Source organism: Anabrus simplex, chromosome 1 (assembly GCF_040414725.1).
Source record: "Anabrus simplex isolate iqAnaSimp1 chromosome 1, ASM4041472v1, whole genome shotgun sequence".
NCBI lineage: Eukaryota > Metazoa > Arthropoda > Insecta > Orthoptera > Tettigoniidae > Anabrus > Anabrus simplex.
The window spans coordinates 1,587,204,825-1,587,226,826 of NC_090265.1; the positions used below are offsets into that span (position 1 = coordinate 1,587,204,825).

The 22,002-nt window shown below is 43.1% G+C and overlaps 1 protein-coding gene across 1 annotated transcript in view; it reads left to right on the plus strand.

Moving 5' to 3' along the window:
* The window catches only part of LOC136881068 (uncharacterized), a 101,059-nt gene that overhangs the window by 53,924 nt on the left and 25,133 nt on the right, over positions 1-22,002 (plus strand). The window lies entirely within an intron of this gene.

The window sequence follows — 22,002 nt, forward strand, 5'->3', positions numbered from 1 at the left end:
GGCTGCGTGATTTGGGGCACGCAGCTGTCATTACTGTTCTACTATAAGATAATAATATTTGAATATTCAGTTATTTAATTGAAATTGAATAGTTGGTACATTTTATAAATAAACAATGAACATAATAATTATCGGTATTATATTATTATGTTTTCATATATTTTAAGCCAACGGCCGTAGCCGTGTTGAAACACCGGATCCCGTGAGATCTCCGAAGTTAAGCAACATTGGGCGTGGTCAGGAGTTGGATGGGTTGCCACGCGCTGTTGGTGGGAGTAAGGGAATGTAGGAGCGGAAAGGAACTGGCCACCCTACCGCACGTAAACTCCGGCTCAGGAACACCTCTGCGGAGGTTCGAACCTGCCTTCGGGCAGAATAACCCTTACCTTACCTATATATTTTAAAATTGTAATTTTGAGCACTTCTGTATAGACACTTTAAGTCAATTCCTTCACTTTTGGAAATCTATGCTATTTCAATATTCATTTTTTTTTTTTTTTTTTTTTTTTTTTGCTATTTGCTTTACGTCGCACCGACACAGATATGTCTTACGGCGACGATGGGATAGGAAAGGCCTAGGAAGTGGAAGGAAGCGACCGTGGCCTTAATTAAGGTACAGCCCCGGCATTTGCCTGGAGTGAAAATGGGAAACCACGGAAAACCATCTTCAGGGCTGCCGACAGTGGGGCTCGAACCCACGATCTCCCGATTACTGGATACTGGCCGCAATTAAGCGACTGCAGCTATCGAGCTCGGTCAATATTCATTTCAAATTGTATAAAATTATATATTAAAGTATTTTTGTTTGTATTTCAAAAGGGTATGGAATTTAATACCAACTAAACAGAGCAGGAAAATACAAATGGGGTGTTTAATAAAGAAAATTGTAATTATTTTACATAATAATTATTTCAATTGTGTACGCCTGGTGGCCATGATCGTTAAGACGTTGAAGTCCAAACGGTCTGACACCGTGGTTAGCCGGTTCGAATCCAGTTGGTCGAAAAATTTTCACCATCAGGATAAAAAATATATCAAAGTCTCAATATCATCCATATTTTTTATGTAGACCAAATTACCGCAGGCTATAGTACCGTAAACGGCAAAACAAACGGCACTGAAGTGTTATTTAATTGCGTTGGTACAGTATGTGTTCAAAATGTGTGCCGGTACCATTGTTCATAACGCTGTAAGAACCACAACTATAGAAATCAGCACAACACTGAATTCAGTGTATGTCACACTATACTCATCGGCAAAAAATGCGAAACACTACGTATTTCAGACAAAATTTCATGTTAGTCTATTTGAAACCTGGTAAAAATCAAATATTATGACGTTACAACAATATGGCAATGCATTTTAAATTAAATAGCCCATTTGAAAACTTTCAGCTCTGTAATTGAGAAACATTATTGGTCGTGACAATCACAACAGCCCACCTACACGCATTTGGACATGTCGAAACCTGGAGCCCTGCACCGTTTCTTATGTAGTCCATTTGTCCACATGTTTTCAACACATTTCCATTGTCTTAGTAACGAGCATTACCACCACGTTAAAGCTGTGGTTCGATCATTCCTATTCAGGTTGCAATCTCGAATGTTCTTTTGTCGTATGATCTCCCATTCTGCCAGGAGCGCAGCCCGAAGTAGAGCCAGTGTGTCAGGGAAACGACTCCTCTAGCATGTCTCCCATGCATATCCCAGACATGCTCTGTCGGGTTTAGATCGGCACTACCACACCATGCGCTCAATTCCGACTTCATCCAGGTAAGCCTACTCACGTACACAAACGGCAACGTGTGGGCGAGCATTTTCATACATCAGGATAAAATTTTCGCCAGTGACAGATGCAAAAGGCACCACGTGTTTCATTCAAACCTTCCCGAAGTACCGGTGGGCTGTCGGACTTCCATTCTCGACGAACACAATCTCCGTGCACGCATTAGTCGTAAACCCAGCCCAGACCACCACAGAACCTCCACTGAACGGTGTCCTTGCAGAGAAAGTACAACTGTTGGTAAACTTAAGCATAATAGGTATTTTATTTGATCCTGTATTGACTTGTCTAAATCTATTAAAGAAACTATTTTACATTATTTCTTTGAAAGTACAAGGTGAATAACATTCCTCGGACCTTCTCTACCCTTCCCCCCTACCATTCGGTGCCCTCAAACAGAATCTCGATTCATCCGTGAACAGCACTGAGCTCCAATGTTCCATATTCCAGTTTGCTGGGCGTTGGCGAATTGCATGCGAGAGGCGCGGTGCTAACGCGTAAGCAGAGGTTCTATAGCAGGCATCTTGGACTATAAATCCGCTTCATACAACCTCCTTCGTACTCTCCTTTCGCTGATGTTCGTGCCCCGTACTTGTTGCAAACGATTTTTGGCATCGACAGCTGTTGTGTGTCGATCACGAATAACGTGCAATACGAGAAAGCGATCATCGCGCTCAGTTGTTCTTCTCCTACGACCAGAAACGGGTTTCCTGGTGTATATACAGGGTGAAGCGTAATTCGCGCACTCGGGCGTCGCAGCGCGACTCCGCACATGCCAGCAATAAAAAAATGTCTCTTACAAAATTTCGTCTTGCGAGTATATCCGGTAGAAAACGGAAGTTAAAGAGTAACAATATGGCAACACTGCAACCATATGTAGGGTAACTACCACTGTCAGCACGTTCACGTCGTGCTGTACAGTTGGTGCAGCGGGTAGAGTTTTTGGTTCGATCCTGGGTTGAGGCGCATTTTTTATTTGCTAATTTCCATCTGACATTACCTACTGTAATACAGTAAGACACCGTTTCTGAGGTCACATGTATCCTACATTTACAACATAATAATAATAATAATAATAATAATAATAATAATAATAATAATAATAATAATAATAATAATAATAATGCATTGAGATACGTACTAAACAGCATGCGGTTACCAGACGCAATGTTGAAAGGCAGAATTATTGGGACCATGGTGATAACACATACAAATTGTAACCGAGTTTGGACATTATTCGCAGAGCACGTTGCTAGGCCTACTGGTAACGTAAGGCCCTAACGAAATGTAATGGACCTGAACGAGGCAAGAATAATAGTTGGTACTAATTTATGGGACCATTGGAGGAGGGTACAAAGAAAACAGGTTTCACATCTAGTAGATGAAGTGGTGCGAATAAATTCACGCCCACGACGTGGAAAGGGCGCCTTTCAAAGCTGACCAATGAAAACGATTGTTCGTCCATTTCTAGGATCGTAGTATGTAAGTGCAAATGGTTTCTAGAGGACGCACTGCAATCGCTGTTGACGATTAAGATGCCAGATACCATACCACCTGGACTACATTTACGAAATAAAAAAACATACGCCTCAACCCAGGATTGACCACTCGACCACCTGCATGCTAACCCAAAACTCTATCCATTGCACCAACTGTACAGTACGACTAACTTCTGCTGACAGAGGTAGTTACCCTACATGCGGTTACAGTGTTGCCAGATTGCTACTCTTCAACGTCGTTTTTCTGCCGGATATACTCGCAAGATGAAATTTTGTTAGAGACTTTTTTTTATTGCTGGCATGTGAGGAGTCGCGCTGCGACGCCCGAGTGCGCGAATTACGCTTCACCCTGTATATTGTACCTTTTAAACAGTTCTGTACACGTTAGAACAAGATATGTCTATAAAGTCTGTTATATATTGTATACTGCATCCATCCTCCACTAATGCCACGGCCCTTGCTGCATTTTCAGGTGAAACGGCCATTATGATCTGACTTACTGTAGAAGCGACCCTAACTGTTACAGACAAGCCGCAATGTCCACAAAAATACACGGCACGAGAATTCACAGCAATGGCTCGAGGGCCAAGCGTTCGTGCCGTCTTCATCATTAGAATTCATCCTAGGCAGGGCCCCATACTTACAAACGCGCAGGTCCCCTACACGGCGTCATCTCGAAAGACCTGTACCAGGTACCTTCCGGAGGCCCCAGAGCCAGAGGAATTAACTATTAAAATCCCCGACGCTGCCGGGAATCGAACCCGGGACCCCTTTCGACCAAAGGCCAGCCAGCATGCTAACCATTTAGCCATGAAGCCAGACGGAAACATCAGTCATTGTCTGCACTGCAACCAGGATATCTCATAGTTGCAATGTACTTGTTAATAATAATAATAATAATAATAATAACAAGCTTTCCCGGTTTTTAATATTACATCTCACTAATTTTCATGTCTATGGCGCTTTCCAGTGACATTTTCAAGGCTTGGCGTATAAACTTGATACAGGAAGGAAGCGAGTATAATCAGATTACCGTTCATCCTGATTACCAATTACCGCGCTCCCCTGGGACCAGAGAGAATTATGAGAGGACGAGATACATTAATCATCTGACGTATCTGAACTTGATATCTGACACGCATACAGTTATTTAGGGGTCGTGTCGCGCCATGTCAACCTAGCGAGGTCAGGATTACAGCTGATGTTTATGCTTTGACTAACAAACAATTAATTCTCACTTCGTATTTCGGCTCATTTAATCAAAAGTTTTGTTACTATCATTAACAACAAGTATTTTGTAACTAGTAGATATCCTAGTTGCAGTACCTGCTTACAGTAGCATAGCAAAGAAAATAAATTATAACAATTACATAACAGCAAATATTTACGGTCGGATGCCCTTCCTGACGCTAACCCTATGAGGAGGGTTACATTTTGTTGTTAAATTATTGAGAGACTAATTGCGTTATGTCTTATCATTCCCTTTAAAGGACAGGAAGTCAGAGTAAACAAAATAGACATTGTAGTGGAATCGGGTATGCAGGACAAAGGGGAAGGGTTTGCAGTACTGCACAACACAGGAATACCTGGCAAAGGAAACTCCCAAGTTTTATGACCAATAAGTGCAGGATAATTCGTTGATGCACCCATAGAGGATCCCATGGAGGGTACAGAGGGGTTAGAAAGCAAAAGTGACATTCATTTAAAAACAGGCAACATTTACTGAGAATTATGATAATCCAGTTATTATTATTATTATTATTATTATTATTATTATTATTATTATTATTATTATTATTATTATTATATGCCTTTCCTGGCGAGATGTAGTGTTTACAGTGCACTATACGTCGCATCATTCTAGAACGTACAGCTATGGCAAAATTAAAGAAGATCTGGCAAGATAGAGCAATATCTATGAATACGAAGAAAGGATTAGTCTATTCGCTTGTGTCCTCGATCTTCCTGTATGGATGCGAAATTTGCGAAACTGGACAGGAACCGAATCAACGCCTTTGAAATGTGGTGTTGGAGAAGGATGTTGCGAATACCGTGGACAGCCAGGCGAACAAATGATTCTGTCATCCGCGAAACTGGAATAAAAGAAAGTCTATGCCAAGTTGTGTAGCAGAGAATCCTGCAATTCTTTGGTCACATTATGAGAAGAGAGGATGACAATCTGGAAAAAATGAATTGTCCAAAGAAAATTTTCTGGCACAAGGTCACGAGGACGGGTCGCAAAAAGATGGCTTGATCAAGTAAGAGAGATCATGGAATTACCATGGAGAATTATTGTCCGGAAAACGCAAGTTCGTATAGAAAATGGCATTAGCTTATAAAAGAAACAACACAGTCCTTGGTTCACGATATTCAGTCATGAGTGGAACGACTGGTCAGGGAGATTGTGGGCCAGAATAAATTTGTTACTTTCATTGATCTGTCTCACAAAAACCCTCACGAGTGCGAGGTCGAAAATGGGATGTTCAGTATGGGGCATTTGAAAGTGACAATTGAGTAACAGTTGAGACAGGAAAATATATTAGGTGCTAATGACGCACCTTGTGCACAGGAGGGCGACAGCAAATGAGTGTCCGGGCGGTGGGTGCACAGATCAACCTTCTATGGAATTTAAGTATTACACTTCACAAAATGGACTTCATCAACTTTCATAAAATGTTCGAAACACACCTTGCACCATGAGCATCGAATGAAAAATGACGCGCCACAGAGATCACAGAAATTAGCGCCAGGAAGATCAAAGGCGAACGCCTTGGTAGTTATAAATCGTTCAGGACGATCAGGTACGTATCCACTCTTACCGAATGCATATCCGGTTGATGTAACATGGTGACGAGAACTGATGCAACCGAATGCGAACCAGTCTGTCGTGCAGTTTATTGTGAAACTGGCTTTCCTTTATTGCGTAGCTGTAGATGATGCGATAGTACGTTTTGTAGGCACGAAAAACACCAGACATCCAGAGGCTGAATTTGTCCTATGGTTCCAGGTGGTATGAACTGCAATGTCACATACTTTCCAGGAGGAATGGTTTTCTCTAACACAGTTTGATTTTTATAGGCAGATCAATAGACAAGCAATGACAGTACTGGTACACGTTCCACAGTGTGGGAACCCTTGGAATATACATAATGAATGCATTCTTCTAAATGCAAGTATGAACATGGTAGTCAAAGAACTTAAGCTAACAGAAAACAGCTAATGCAATTAACACAGTTTAAACCTTAATAAACAATGTTAAAACTATAGTTACATCATCCTGAATCAGTCGAACGAGCTAGTTTGCTACGCGGTTTGTGTTACGTAACTGTAGGCTTTCATTCAGGAGATCGGTTCGAACCCTACTGTTGGCATCTCTGAAGATCTTTTTCACAGCAAGAAAATGCTGGAGCTGTCCCTTAAGTAAGGCCACGGTAGCTTCTTTTCCCGGTCTAGAAAGCCAAGAATAATGGCCGAGAGGATTCGTCGTGCTGACCACACGACACCTCGCAATCTGCAGGCCTTCGGGCTGAGCAGCGGACGCTTGGTAGGTCAAGGCCCTTCGGGGCTGTATTGCAATGGAGTTAGGTTAGGTTAGTTAGTCGCTTCTTTTCCAGTCCTAGTCATTTCTTATCTCATCGCCGTAAGACCTATCTTGTCGGTGCGTCGTAGAAAAGTGAGGTAGTCGCGTAAGGAAAGTAATTCCGTTCCGTAGATTTGGCAATCGATAATCGAAAATGAATAGGGAGAGTTGTTAATTTCCATCATGCTGTTATTTCAACCCAAGTCCCATAATAATTACAATTACAAACGTTTACCCCAATAACTCCGATTCTCATTTCTCTGGAGTCAGTACAGACAATCACGACGAAAAGTCACACTCAGCATATGGGTTGTTATCAGCGCAGAAATTCGAACATCAAACCTCCCGAGTGTAGAACGAATCAGTCTGACACCTTAACCATCAGCGTTACACCTCTCTTTATGCTCTTCAGATTCAGTTTCATGGCTCGTTTTGTATTTTGTAGAGTTCTAAATTAATAACGAATTTCTCTCTAAAAGCTTTTATTGTCTAACCGCCTATGCAAATATAAATGAGGAACTTGAAGGAAATATGTAACAATAAAACTCCGTCCACGAAGTTTAAATACCACTTCATTTTCTCCATTTGCAATGTTCAACGGCGTAGCCGAACAAAACTGCTTTATTTTATCCGATTGAAACAATCAAATTACAAATGAGAACTGGGGCTTATGTCGGGCTTCTAGTAGCAGGTTGTTGCCAAACTGGCCTTTGAATGCCCACAATCGCAGAAAGGCATCTGTTTATAGAAGAATTTTTAAACATCATACTTCCACAAAAAACATAGATACAATTTCGTAAACCGGGCGAGTTGGCCGTGCGGTTAGGGGCGCGGAGCTGTGAGCTTGCACCCGGGAGATAGTGGGTTCGAACTCCACTGTTGGCAGCCCTGAAGGTGGTTTTTCGTGGTTTCCTATTTTCACACCAGGCTATATACTACCTTAATTAAGGCCACGGCCGCTTCCTTCCCAGCCCTTCCCAGCTCTTCCCTATCCCACTGTCGCCATAAGACCTATCCGTGTCGGTGCGACGTAAAGCAACTAGCAAAAAAAAAAAATCGTAAAAATCTGAAAGCACTAAAAGAACTAAAAAAAATCACGTACTGCTTTAGATACTAGGGTACAGTAGAGTGATTGTCGAGGAGTAAATATATTTGGCAGCAGCAATTCTTTCGAGCAAGCCTACCTGCGTTACGTAGAAAGTGGACCTACACGTTTGGAGGATGAACTCAAGCGGGGCTAAATTCCGGCACCTCGACGTCTCCAAACACCGTGAAAGTAGTTAGTGGGACGTAAAGCCAATAACATTAGGCCCTATTATTATTATTATTATTATTATTATTATTATTATTATTATTATTATTATTATTATTATTATTGTTATTATTATTACTAGAAAGGAATAAGACTGACCAACCGCATCATTCAGCAGAAGAAAACCAAAGGGGCTTGGTTCATAAAGGTGGATAGAGACGTTGAAGGAGTGGAAATCATCATCATCATCATCATCATCATCATCATCATCTGTTTACCCTCCAGGTCCGGTTTTTCCCTCGGACTTAGCGAGGGATCCCACCTCTACCGCCTCAAGGGCAGTGTCCTGGAGCTTCAGATTCTTGGTCGGGGGATACAACTGGGGAGTATGACCAGTGCCTCGCCCAGGCGGCCTCACCTGCCATGCTGAACAGGGGCGTTGTGGAGGGATGGGAAGAGTGGATGGGATAGGCAAGGAAGAGGGAAGGAAGCGGCCGTGGCCTTAAGTTAGGTACCATCCCTGCATTCGCCTGGTGGAGAACTGGGAAACCACGGAAAACCACTTCCAGGATGGCTGAGGTGGGAATCGAACCCACCTCTACTCAGTTGACCTCCCGAGGCTGAGTGGACCCCGTTCCAGCCCTCGTACCACTTTTCAAATTTCGTGGCAGAGCCGGGAATCGAACCCGGGCCTCCGGGGGTGGCAGCTAATCACGCTAACCACTACACCACAGAGGCGGATGAGTGGAAATCACACATAATGATATCCAGGGACGTGTCCCACTTAAAAAGAAACTTGAAGCGTTCCAGGGTTTCCGAGACAAGCCAACATTAAAAACTGGAAAGGCATGGACGAAGGAGAGGAAAGAACGACACCGAGAACGTATGTGAAAGTATTGGGGAGACATCAAAGTCAGAAGTAGCCAGTTGAAATGACGTGGTCCAAAAGTTGGCCGATACGACATTAATGAATGGATGAATGAATTAGAACATGCTTCAATGACCTTCCGCTCGCTTTGATGCCTTCTGGGAATTCAATGACCACGCGGACAATAAGTCATGGTAACTGTGTTATATCGTCCGATAACCTTGAAGCACGGGTACACCTCAATGCTAGCATCAAATGGGGTCGGGGTGCATGAGTTAACGGCAGGAGGACAATCGAAAGATACGTACAGACCACTATTTTATCAGTAGCGGTGATTGGGAATTAGAAGTGTGTGTATTGGAGGGGGTGGGATGGGGGGAATGTACAAACTATAAAAAGTACCCGAGTTTGTTGCATATAGTGGGGAGGGGGCTCTATATATCAAAATTGCCGGGCTGAGTGGCTCAGATGGTTAAGGCGCTGGCCTTCTAACCCCAACTTGGCAGGTTCGATCCTGGCTCAGTCCGGTGGTATTTGAAGGTGCTCAAATACGACAGCCCCGTGTCGGTAGATTTACTGGCACGTAAAAGAACTCCTGCGGGACTAAATTCCGGCACCTCGGCGTCTCCGAAGACCTTAAAAAGTAGTTAGTGGGACGTAAAGCAAATAACATTATTATTTATATATATCAAAATTGAAAAACCTACAAAATGATAAGTTTTTTAAGCTCTTTGAACGAATTTCAACACAGAGGTTAAGGTTGACTGACAGTTTACCAACTTAAGTGCGGTAATAATAGTTTTTTTGAGATTGATTCAATACTATACAATGTCCAGCTCCATGGCTAAATGGTTATCGTGCTGGCCTTTGGTCAGAGGGGTCCTGGGTTCGATTCCCGGCAGGGTCGGGAATTTTAACCATAATTGGTTAATTTTGCTGGCACAGGGGCTGGGTGTATGTATCGTCTTCATCATTATTTCATCCTCATCACGACGCGCAGGTCACCTACGGTCGTCAAATCAAAAGACCTGCATCTGGCGAGCCGAACTTGTCCTGGGACACTCCCGGCACTAAAAGCCATACGCCATTTCAATACTATACAATAAAAGTTTCACCAAAGGAACAATATTACACATCTATTACAATTAAAGACAAGTGCGGCGTGATTATACAATTAAAAATCGTTTAGCATTTGCGACACGCTAAGAAACTTAGACACTGAAGAGGCTGCCAGACTGACGAATGCGCGCGGCAAGCGGGTGAATCATACCTCAATGTCTATGACCTTGCAAAGGAAATTATCCCTGCTACCCTTCCTCACAGCACATGCAAAGTGCAAAGGAAATAGCCGATAAGACAACAGGGCTTGTTTTAATAATTCCTAGTTTCTTTTTTTTGCTAGTTGTTTTACGCCGCACCGACACAGATAGGTCTTTTGCGACGATGGGACAGGAAAGGGCTAGGAGTGGGAAGGAAGCGGCCGTGGCCTTAATTAAGGTACAGCCCCAGCATTTGCCTGGGCGTGAAAATGGGAAACCACGGAAAACCATTTTCAGGGCTGCCGACAGTGGGGTTCGAACCCACTATCTCCGGAATACTGGATACTGGCCGCACTTAAGCGACTGCAGCTATCGAGCTCGGTAATTCCGATGGCGATGTTTTTCTTTTACAATAATGGCTTTTAGTTATACACTTTTCGGCCAGCTGGTAGCGATAAGGATAGGGATGATGGAGGCCAGTCCTGGCATTGCTACAGGGTGGGAAGGCCATGGTAGAAAGGTAGTAGTTAATGGGGTGTAACAGTTAGGAGATCATCTTTATTAACTATTTCAATTGGTGACTTCTGCATAGTTAGATTGGTGTCTTGTAGAAATTGGATCAGCAATGTTGGTTGCGTTAATGCGTACCACCTGCCGTCGATATGCCATTACGGTAGCCTCCCTGTCTGCAAAGCGCATCCCACGCGACGCCTTCTTCGATTTCGGAATGAAATGCAATCTTGTGAATAAGGATGGTATTCTAAAGACTTACCATTCCTACCCCTGAAGCAAGGTCCCCGACTAGAAGAGCAGTGTGGGCTCTAGCGTTATCACTCGTTAGAAGTGTGGCGTCTTTCAGCAGTGCTTGATGTTTCCACCGAAGTGGTGGTGATAACTATTGTTTCAATAGGATGCACAACTTGGTAACCATCCTCTCTTAACACTAATCAGAAATGAAAACAGAAGAGGTCCTATCCTCCTAATAATGGAGATATTTGCAAAAGAAAGTGAAAGGCCAGGACGGTCGTAAAAATGAACCTGGTACCTTCAGGGTCGGAAGGGAATACGAGTTGACCAATAAGGATCGAATATGAAAGATGACAGTGAGGAGCCTGAGACACACCGAGCTCGATAGCTGCAGTCGCTTAAGTGCGGCCAGTATCCAGTATTCGGGAGATAGTAGGTTCGAACCCCACTGTCGGCAGCCCTGAAGATGGTTTTCCGTGGTTTCCCATTTTCACACGAAGTAAATGCTGGGGCTGTACCTTAAATAAGGCCACGGCCGCTTCCTTCCAACTCCTAGGCCTTTCCCATCCCATCGTCGCCATAGGACCTATCTGTGTCGGTGCGACGTAAAGCCACTAACGAGACAAGTGCAATCCCAGTATGACGCAGACTGCCTTGCTGAAATGTGCGTTAGTACTGGGCACTGATTATGTGGCCCTCACGACCAGAGTTACACTCAAAACACTTTGGCTGACATACGCAAAAATGAGCGTGGATTCTGTTGCACCTTGTGTCGTCGTGGTGACGCCCGATGACGTTACTCTGCTCACTGACGGTTCAGTTCTGGCCCGCATGCTCGCGACCAAGTTTTGTCAATATCAGTAATGCGATTGAGCATGTTGTTCCCTTCGCGCTGGAATCGCTCCAGGGGGATAAAACAGGTCTTGTATCGTGTCTACTTCTGCACCTCTGTTAACTGATATGAACACTATGAACACTTCTTGCGCACCTAGAAGTAATGTCGTACAATGTGGAATAGTGTCCACCCAGACTTAACCGTATGCGTGGATAATTTCTGTACAGTCCAGCGTCGGCCATCTGTCAGGCACTGTTCGATACCTGCGTTCACTGTGTACCCTGTCCTCAGTTGCTACGTGTCTCCGATGGAAGGCCACTGTCATCCAAAGTGCAATGCCCTATCACCCATAATTTATCGTAGCTCTGCATGGCGACGGGACGGACGCACACTGACTGTGGCGGGCGCTGGTGCTTATCAATCTGTGCTCACAGACGTATTTCGTAGAATCACTGAGTCCAAATTTTCAGGTTCGATCACGTCTCAGTCCGATAGTATTTGAGAGTGCTCAAATATGCCAGCCTCGTGATGATAGATTTTTTGTTACGTAAATCCATGCGAGTTCTGTGGTGTAGTAGTGGCCCGGTGGTACAGGGCTGGAACGGGGTCCACTCAGCCTCTGGAGGTCAACTGAGCAGAGGGGGGTTCGATTCCCTCCTCAGCCATCCTTGAAGTGGTTTTCCGTGCTTTCCCACTTCACCCCCAGGCAAATGCCAGGATGGTACCTAACTTAAGGCCACGACCGCTTCCTTCCCTCTTCCTTGTCTACCCCTTCCGATCTTCTCATCCCCCCACCAGGCCCCTGTTCAGCATAGCAGGTGAGGACGCCTGGGCGGGGTACTGATCCTCCCTCAGTTGTATCCTCCGGACCCAAAGTCTCACGCTCCAGGACACTGCTCTTGAGGCGGTAGAGGTGGGATCCTGAGAGAAAACCAACCCTGGAAGGTGAACAGATTAAGAAAGAAAGAAAGAAAGACGAAAGAAATCCATGCAGGACAAAATTCCGAGACCTCGGTGTTTCCGAAAAACGTAAAAGCAGTTAGCGTAGAAGCAATAACGTTATTATTTTATTTCCCTTCCACTAGTACATACTGACTTACGTTCTGTAAGTTCCAACAGTCACCACCTAGCTAATTTGCTGCGTAATTATAGTTCCTTCTTTTAAGATAAATCAATGCCATTGGCTTCTAGATGATGAAATATTATACTTGAATAACTGTTATAGTTAGCAGATTGGCACAAAGAACAAGGAATAGAGGATACATTCGGAGATATATTCACGGCCACACTATTAAGGGGAAAAATGAGTCTACTAAACTTCCTACACTGGGGCCCAGCTCAGCTCTTATTGGTCTTTGTTAGCAGAAACAATGCTTCATTTTCTTTACATGCCTCTGTCATTCGCACGCAGACTCCGCATAGTTCTGACTATCTGCTGATGAATGGCTGTTATGAATCACGCTCCTCCTCCCCGTCTCGCTTTCCCGGGGACAAAGAATTCTGTCAGAACACAAAAGCCAGAGGATCACACAGTAATTTCAAAACTGCGCTAAATAGATTTAGCCTGTTGCTGTTTCTTGATAGATGTAGTAACTTTGGATCTGTCTCTTGGGACAGGTGGTGGTGGTGGTAATTATTGTTTTAAGAGGAAGTACAACTAGGCAACCATCCTCTATATAGGCCTAACACTAATCAGAGAGAAAAATGGAAGGGATCCGACACTTCGAAAAATGAAGGTATTGGCCAAAGAAAGACAAGGGCCACGAAGGGCATGAAAATGAAAGACATCGTAGGCCTCGAGTACTCTAATACCGTCGGGGTCGGAAAAGAACAAGAGTTGACCAAGGGTGGTCCTGTAGGATAGATGCAAGTGAGGAAGTAATGCCAGGACTCAGCTAAGGGCCCCGTGGTTGCCAACCCACGCTCCAAAATTGATCTCCAGGCCAGAGGAAAGTGTGCTTACCGAGCGAGTTGGCCGTGCACTTAGGGTCGCGTAGCTGTCAGCTGCATTCGGGAGATAGCAGACTCGAACCCTACTGTCGGCAGTCCTGAAGACGGTTTCCAATTTTCATACGAGGCAAGGGCTGTACCATAATGAAGGCCACGGTTCCTTCCTTCCCACTCCTAGCCCTTTCCTATCCCATCGGCGCCATAAGACCTATCTGTGTCGGCGCGACGTAAAGCAAAATTCTAAATAAATAAAAATGGTAGCTCCCACTGAAGTCTGTCTCATTTATGGCCATGACGGCATGAAAGTTGGTAAGCTGTGGGCGGTGCTGAGTAAAGACACGTGGATGTTGGGAGAGGTATTATTGATGGCGCTAGACATGCTGCAATAGCACTTTCTGTCCCAGTGAGGAAAGTAATCGAAAGCTATAATTCGTCATTACACCTTGATAGCCTCATTATGACGTCACCATAGGTATTTGCGGTTTCCATATAACCGCTTAACCTTTGATGGTGCTATTTATGGATCAAACCAGCCTCCGATCTGAAGGCTAAGCAGACAAAAGAGATTATTTGGAATGCAAAAGCGTAGTACTTTCATGGTTTGTTTAAAATTTATCATCATAATCCGATAAGTAGGTATCTAGGTGCCATTCTTCGAGCGTCATACCTCCATAGTCGTGATTCATCAGTCACTACTTGGGAATTCAATTGATATTTCGTACAAGCTGCAAGAACTCCTAAACTGCATCACTTTAGAAAAACTCTCCAGTATTACCGGTCCCATTATCCCTGTCTGAGAGAGGCGTTCTCACACAGGTAGACGTTCGGATAGGAAAAGACAGTGGCCGTAGTTATACATTTCATTTAATATACATCCATCCAGAATGCACAGCAAGATCGATCATTCAAACCGGATTCAGGCAGAGGGAACTGTAAATATTTGAATTAAGAATTGTCTTGACAATGTACCTACTCACATATACCGAACATATTAACAATTATTCACGTCTGGTTTCTTATCTTCTTAGTAGAGGCTTGAATACATCGAATCTATTCCGAACACATGCAGACTTCGTTTGCGCAAAGATCTCTGGCATTAATTATCTTCGGTGGCTTGTACAGTGGTCATGGACATGATAGCATGAATCATCCAGCATAAAAGAAATATCTTAGTTTCTTCTTTTTCTTGTAGTAGCCTACCTTCTGTATTACTGAAGGTTGGCCCCAATCACAGCGAAGTCTGTACGATGTACAAGTGTCCTCATCAGTATACTAGAATCTAGTCCTGTCACGGAATTATTGTAGATACAGTGCTGATGGCATTCGTTAAGCAATAGATAAGAGCCAGTTAACGCTGTTATGTCTGATTTCTGTGACGTATTTGACTCTATTATTTATTATCTACTTCTTTCACAACAACTTCACTTAGATTTTACAGCTTTGGTCAAAATTGATATCCCTCGAGGTTCTTTTCATGACCCTTTTCTGATAAATCCATATCCTTCCCTCGTAAAACATGTACATATCTTCAACTAGTCAAGTGTTATATATTTTTTTGCTAGTGGCTTTACGTCGCACCGACACAGATAGGTCTTATGGCGACGATGGGATAGGAAAGGTCTAGGAGTGGGAAGGAAGCGGCCGTGGCCTTAATTAAGGTACAGCCCCAGCATTTGCCTGGTATGAAAATGCGAAACCACGGAAAACGATCTTCAGGGCTGCCGACAGTGGGATTCGAACCCACTATCTCCCGGATGCAAGGTCACAGCCGCGCGCCCCTAACCACTCGGCCAACTCGCCCGGTAAGTGTTATATTTACTGACAATTTTAAACATTACATACTCATGCTTCATAGTCATATATTGCCAATGCATTTCGTATTACGAACGATGAAGTAGGAAGGTATCCTAACTGGGGAACTGATACGAATTTAACAAACTACAGCTTATTCTGACTGCTCACTCCAGATCTCTTAATTCAGTGTATATGAGGAATATACCTCAAATATTAAAGAATGGTTGGCTAATTTAATTCAATCGAATTGTTAGTAAAGATCCGGGTGAATCAGTGGCCCCTTCTTCTTTGTATTTATGCTACCCGCCGTTTATAACCTAATGTGAAAATATCTCCCCTGTCGTACAATTTTTTTTGTTTTTTTTTTGCTATTTGTTTTACGTCGCACCGACACAGATAGGTCTTACGGCGACGATGGGATAGGAAAGGCCTAGGAATAGGAGGGAAGCGGCCGTGGCCTTAATTAAGCCCCAGCATTTGCCTGGTGTGAAAATGGGAAACCACGGAAAACCATCTTCAGGACTGCCGACAGTGGGGTTCGAATCCACTGTCTCCCGAATACTGGATACTGGCCGCACTTAAGCGACTGCAGCTATCGAGCTCGATTGTCGTACGATACAAGGCTTGAAATACATGTATTCGTTGTTGATAAACCGGCAGTAAGGAGGTAACAATGCATGATTGCATAGAATTGTAGCTCTCGTATAAAAATGCTTTTGTTAATTATAAATTGGGTTGACACTGGAATATTATTGTATAAGGCCAATCGCAACCGACTTCTCCCGTGGCCGCGGTGGTTAATGGACAGCGCTGCGTTTTGTATTCGGGGGTTCAAACCGGATATTAGCAGGATATTTTAATGAATTTATTGCAATCCCACGTGGGTTACAAAAGGAGGACCAATAGTAATTATGATCACATATCACATTCGATGCACTCTATTATCTTTGCACGTTAGGTTTCCCTGAAAAGGGTAGTTTAGAATGTAACCAGCTTTTACAGCCGGAGACACGATGGGATTGTGGATGAACACCCGAATCCTCGACATGCAGTGAGCTGAAGCAAATGCTCAAAATGGGTGGAATGTAGAGTGTTCTCAACTTCATTACGCATAGCTTCTTCGTTACCGTCAAGGCGTCATTGCAGCACCCCATCCAACGGACGTCGTTTCACGCAGGCATCTTTCCATCCTTCGAAACATTTCCCCAATCGGCAATCTTCGCCCAGGAAATAGTCCTTAGTACAAGTGGAGTGCCTCCAATTCATTCCTTCTTGATTCTCCATATCCACACACTCATCAGCCGAAAATATAGGCTAGTGGCTGTTTGCACACTAGTGTTCATTTAAATCTCGGGTCAGAAATATTCATTTCAGGCAAGGAAATCAGTACAGCCTTCGTACCGCCCAGTACCAGCTTACACTCTCTTTCATTCGCCAGATTCAGGCGAAAGTATAACTTATGGACACACCGGAAAAGCGAAGGGAGATGGAGAGAGCGAATGACGGGAGATCTAACATGAACCAAACACCCACACAGGCGAAAGTACTTGCTTCCCCGCCTGCCCACACGCCCCCTCCTTACCTCGACCTTGAATATGCGGTAGAGAGGGAAATGAAGGCAGGAAGGAGCTCGTATGTCAATTCACTGAGGGTCAAATTCTCCTAATTCTTTGTAATTCTTTGGGCGAATGCTGGCTGAAATGTTAGCGGTCTCGACCGTGACCTTATTGTCAAATGGGAAGGCGCCCGACCATTGTAAGGAAGAATATTCAATTCAATTACTCTACATTAATACATTTGCAAGCACTGTCAAATGAAGAAGCGACATATTTTGCAGCAAAATATGTACGGATAGCAAATTTGGACGCAAGAAATTAGGATGAAGGAAGGTAACTTTCATTAAGAACTTAGTAAGGCGATTCGTGTTTCATTTAAAGACATACTATTTTACTGAAATATCATACCACCGAGCTCGATAGCTGCAGTCGCTTAAGTGCGGCCAGTATCCAGTATTCGGGAGATAGTAGGTTCGAACCCCACTGTCGGCAGCCCTGAAAATGGTTTTCCGTGGTTTCCCATTTTCACACCTGGCAAATGCTGGGGCTGTACCTTAATTAAGGCCACGGCCGCTTCCTTCCCACTCCTAGCCCTTCCCTGTCCCATCGTCGCCATAAGATCTATCTGTGTCTGTGCGACGTAAAGCAACTAGCAAAAAAGCAAAAAAAGAAATATCATACCCTGATTTAAAAAAATATATAATTATGGGAAACGGAAGATAAATTAAATGGGATAAAATGGCGTATAAAAATACAGAGACAATGCTTACATTTAAAAGACATGTAAATGAAAAACATTATTCACAATCCAAAAAAAGAGAAGAGTAATGATAGATGAGTTGTAATAAATAAATACAAATAAGGTATTCTCATAACATCATAGTAAAATGTCTTAAAGAAACAAGGGAGTGCATTTCGTAAGAAAAAAGTAAATAAATAAAATGAACGCTTCCTCCACACGAAAATAATTGTATTTCTATTAAAAGAAAAGTGCACTAGTTTTCCACAAAAATAATCATTTTCTAGCCATTCGAATGATTGGAGGAAACTAATCAGGTTCTTCATTAATTTGTTAATACGAAATGATTTTCATTTCTGGCTTCTAAAAGAGCTGAGTTGCCCTCTAGCTGCCTTCGCAAGTTGCCCTGATTTTCTGCGAGTTATTATGCCCTCCGTGCCCTTTTCCTGGTATCTTATTTAAAACCAAACTGTGCGTTCTAGTAAGACGGTACAGTAAAAGCACTGTACGCGTGTAACAGTCGCCGACTAATGAAGCATTTTAACGTCTGTATGCAGCTCCACTGTTTTAGCAGTTTGGAAACACTGAATTAGATGAGATATCCGTATTCATGCGAGCCTGATCATGATCAGTAGTCCAGTGGGTCGAGGTGCTATGTGCTATTCTATATTGCCCAAAATACATTACAGGTCTTAAGTCATTCACAGGGGAAAACGTTCTAAGTAGTCTAGACTAGGTCAGTCTTTTCGTCTTCTTTTCTTTTTACAAACTGCCGTGTGGTATAAAAATATTCCTTCTTATTATGACATTTTTTATACTTTTATAAAGCCGCTAAATTTTAAATAACTGCTGAGTTTATTTCCCACAGGGCGTGTATTATTATTATTATTATTATTATTATTATTATTATTATTATTATTATTATTATTATTTACAAGCGAATGGACCAGTAAGGATCACGCTACAACTTCATTTCTTTCGTGCGGAGTTTTCTCTGTGTCCAATACTCCTTCATGCGTTCGCTGGCCTGCTTCCGTTGTTCATCTGTCCAGGCTCTTCCGGTCTTCCTAGTTCTTCCTGCGGCTTGAACACCTTCCAAATTCTTCAGTGTGTTCCTAAACGTATTCCTTTCTAACAGCTGGTCTTCCAAGATGCTTAACCTTTCCATGTCCTTCCTCGTTTCCTTAATCCATGCTGTTGTGGTCTTTTTTCTCCAGAAGTAATCAAATATCTGTTAGGTAAGTCTGTTTGCGTTCATTCTGTATAGATGTCCAAGAAACGCCAGCTTCCTTTTCTGCATGGTCTCTGAGATTCTTTACACCTTCTGGTAAACTTCTTTGTTACTCCGAAGTTTCCATCCGCTTTCAGTTTGGACAGCTCCCATAATTTTTCTGAAGATTCTTCTTTCCAGGACCTCTAGCTTCTCCAGCTTGTAGTTCATGGACAGGCATTCACTGGTATACAGGCATTCTGTTTTGACCACGGTGTTGTAATGTTTTAATTTGGAATTCCAAGAAAAGCACTTCTTATTGTAGATGTTTTTTGTCAAGCCATATGCTCTCTCCATTTTTGAGATCCGATCTTCCACTGCAGCTTTTTCTAGTCCATTCTCCTGTATCGTCTCACCAAGCTACTTGAACTTCTTGACCCTTTCTATCCGTCCTATCTCTGTTTCCACGAATTTTGGTCCATCTTTAATGTTCGTCATGAATTTGGTCTTTTCTGCTGAGATCCTCAGTCCTGTTTGGCTAGCGAATCTTTCCAAAAGGTTAATCTGGATGGTTGCGACCTCTGGACTTTCTGATAGTACAGCAAAGTCGTCAGCAAAACCTAAGCAGTTGACTTTAATCCCACCTGATTTTCTCCCTAGACAGATCGGGATTATCCCTTGATGTTCAAGTTCTGAGTTCCAATTCTCACTATCTTTTCTAGGACACAGTTGAATAGGAGTGGGAATAGTCCATCCCCTTGCCTCACGCCTGTCTTGATTTCAAATGATTGTGAGAGATGCCTGAAGAATTTTACCTTGGAGGTTGTGCCTGTTAGGTCTCTTTGATTATATTTGCCAGTTTGGTTTTGACTCCAAATTCCCTAATGATCTTATCCAAAATCGCTCTGTCCACCGAATCGAAGGCTTTTTTGAAGTCTATAAACGACACCACAATTTTTTTACCACTCAACATTCTGTGGCGGAGTATTGACTTCAGGTTGAATATTTGTTCGATACAGGAGCTGCCTTTCCTAAACCCTGCTTGGTATTCCCCTAGTTGTTGGTCCAGACTCTCTTCTATTCTATTAAGAAGCAGTTTTGAGAGAATTTTATAGGCGATCGGGAGGATGGACACGCCCCTATAGTTGTTGACATCCTGCTTTTCCCCTTTCTTATTCAGCGGATGGATAAGTGCTGTTTTCCATTCTTCTGGGATTGTCTCCTTCTCCCAGATTTCCTTGATGATTTGGTGAAGATCATCTAAGATTTCCGGTTCTGCCCATTTCAACATTTCTGCCGTTATTGAGTCCTCTCCACTTGCCCTGTTGTTTTTGAGGTTTTTCAAAGCTTCCTTGACTTCTTCCTTTGTTGGTGGTTCGTCATCTTCTGAGTTCTCTGGTATGTCTGGAAGTTATAGTCTAGAGGTTGGGGAAGGACAATTCAAGAGATTGTGGAAGTATCTGGCTAATATCTCACAGTTTTCTTGGTTGTTCAGTCCGATTTTACCCTGTTCGTTTCTGAAGCTCAAACTTGGCGCTTGGTATCATTTGAGTTTTCTCTTGATGGTCTGATAAAGGTCTCTGGAATTGTTCTTGACAAAGTCGGTCTGGATCTCTTCCAGTTGAGCTCTTTCAAATGATCGTTTAGTCCTTCGAAATATCCTGGATGTTTCTTTCCTCTGTTGCCTGAATTGTTCCATTTGTTCCTTTCCTCTGGAGCATTTCCATTTTCTCCATTTCTCGGACCTCTCCCTGAGAGCTTCCTCGCACTCTTCATTCCATCATATTTCTCTTTTCCTCCTAGCCTGTCCGAGTGTTTTCTTTGCGGCTTCATTGATTCCTGTGCATAGTTCTTGCCAGTTCCCCTTTCTGCTGGTCCGGATTTCGTCCCTGAAGTTTCTAATGATGTCTTCAGTGATGCTCATTTTGTTTGTGTTGTATCTCTTTATTTTAGGTGGATCTCTCTTTTGTCCTATTGTGAGAAAACGGATTTTAACTTTGGAGAGATAGTGGTCTGAATCGAATTCACCGTTCCTAATCACTTTGACGTTCATCACCTCCTTTGAGTTTTTCCTAGTTATCACTACGTGATCCAATTGGAATTCCCCTAGTTCGGGATTCGGAGATACCCATGTCTTTGATTTTCTCGGGAGTTTCTTGAAGTGTGTTGACATAAGTTACAACTGAAAAGCTTTGCAGAGTCCAATGAGCCGTTCCCCATTCTTGTTTGTCCTCTTATGTGCTGGATATTCCCCTACGATGTCTCTGTACTTTCGTACCTTCCCAATCTGTGCGTTGAAGTCTCCCAGCAGGATTTTTACGTTGCTCTTGGGTATCCGGGTGATTTCAGTTTCCAGAAGATCCCAGAAGTCATCAACTTTCTGTGGGTTCTTCTTGTTGTCTTCGTTGATCGGGGCGTGACAGTTGATGAGAGTGTACCTCTTATTCTTGCATTTAATAGTTAGTAGAGACAATCTTTCAGATTTTGATGTGAAGTCTGTGACATTGTTTACTACCTTCTTGTTTACGTAGAAGCAGGTTCCGAGCAGAGGCATGTTGGTGGTTGTTCTAATCGCCGGATTTCCTTTGAATATTCTGTATTGGTTGATGTCTATGATGTTTTCTTCCAGGAATCTTGTCTCTTGTACAGCTAGGATCTGGATTTGATTTTTTTCCAAAAGCTTTTCTAGTTCTTTTTGTTTTCCGACTCTGGTAAGTGAGTTGACGTTTATTGTTCCAATGAAATAGTTCTTCTTGAATTTGAGTTTGGAAGGTGATTCAAGACGCTCCGACTCGTCTTTCTCGCAGATGTTGGGACTCCCCAGAATCCTAGGTCCCGTTGCATTGCATAGTGCAATGGTGGATTTCTCTGCCGAGCTGCCACCTGGGGTAGTGCTGTCTTTCAGCGCCATTTCCATCTTGCGAATGAAGT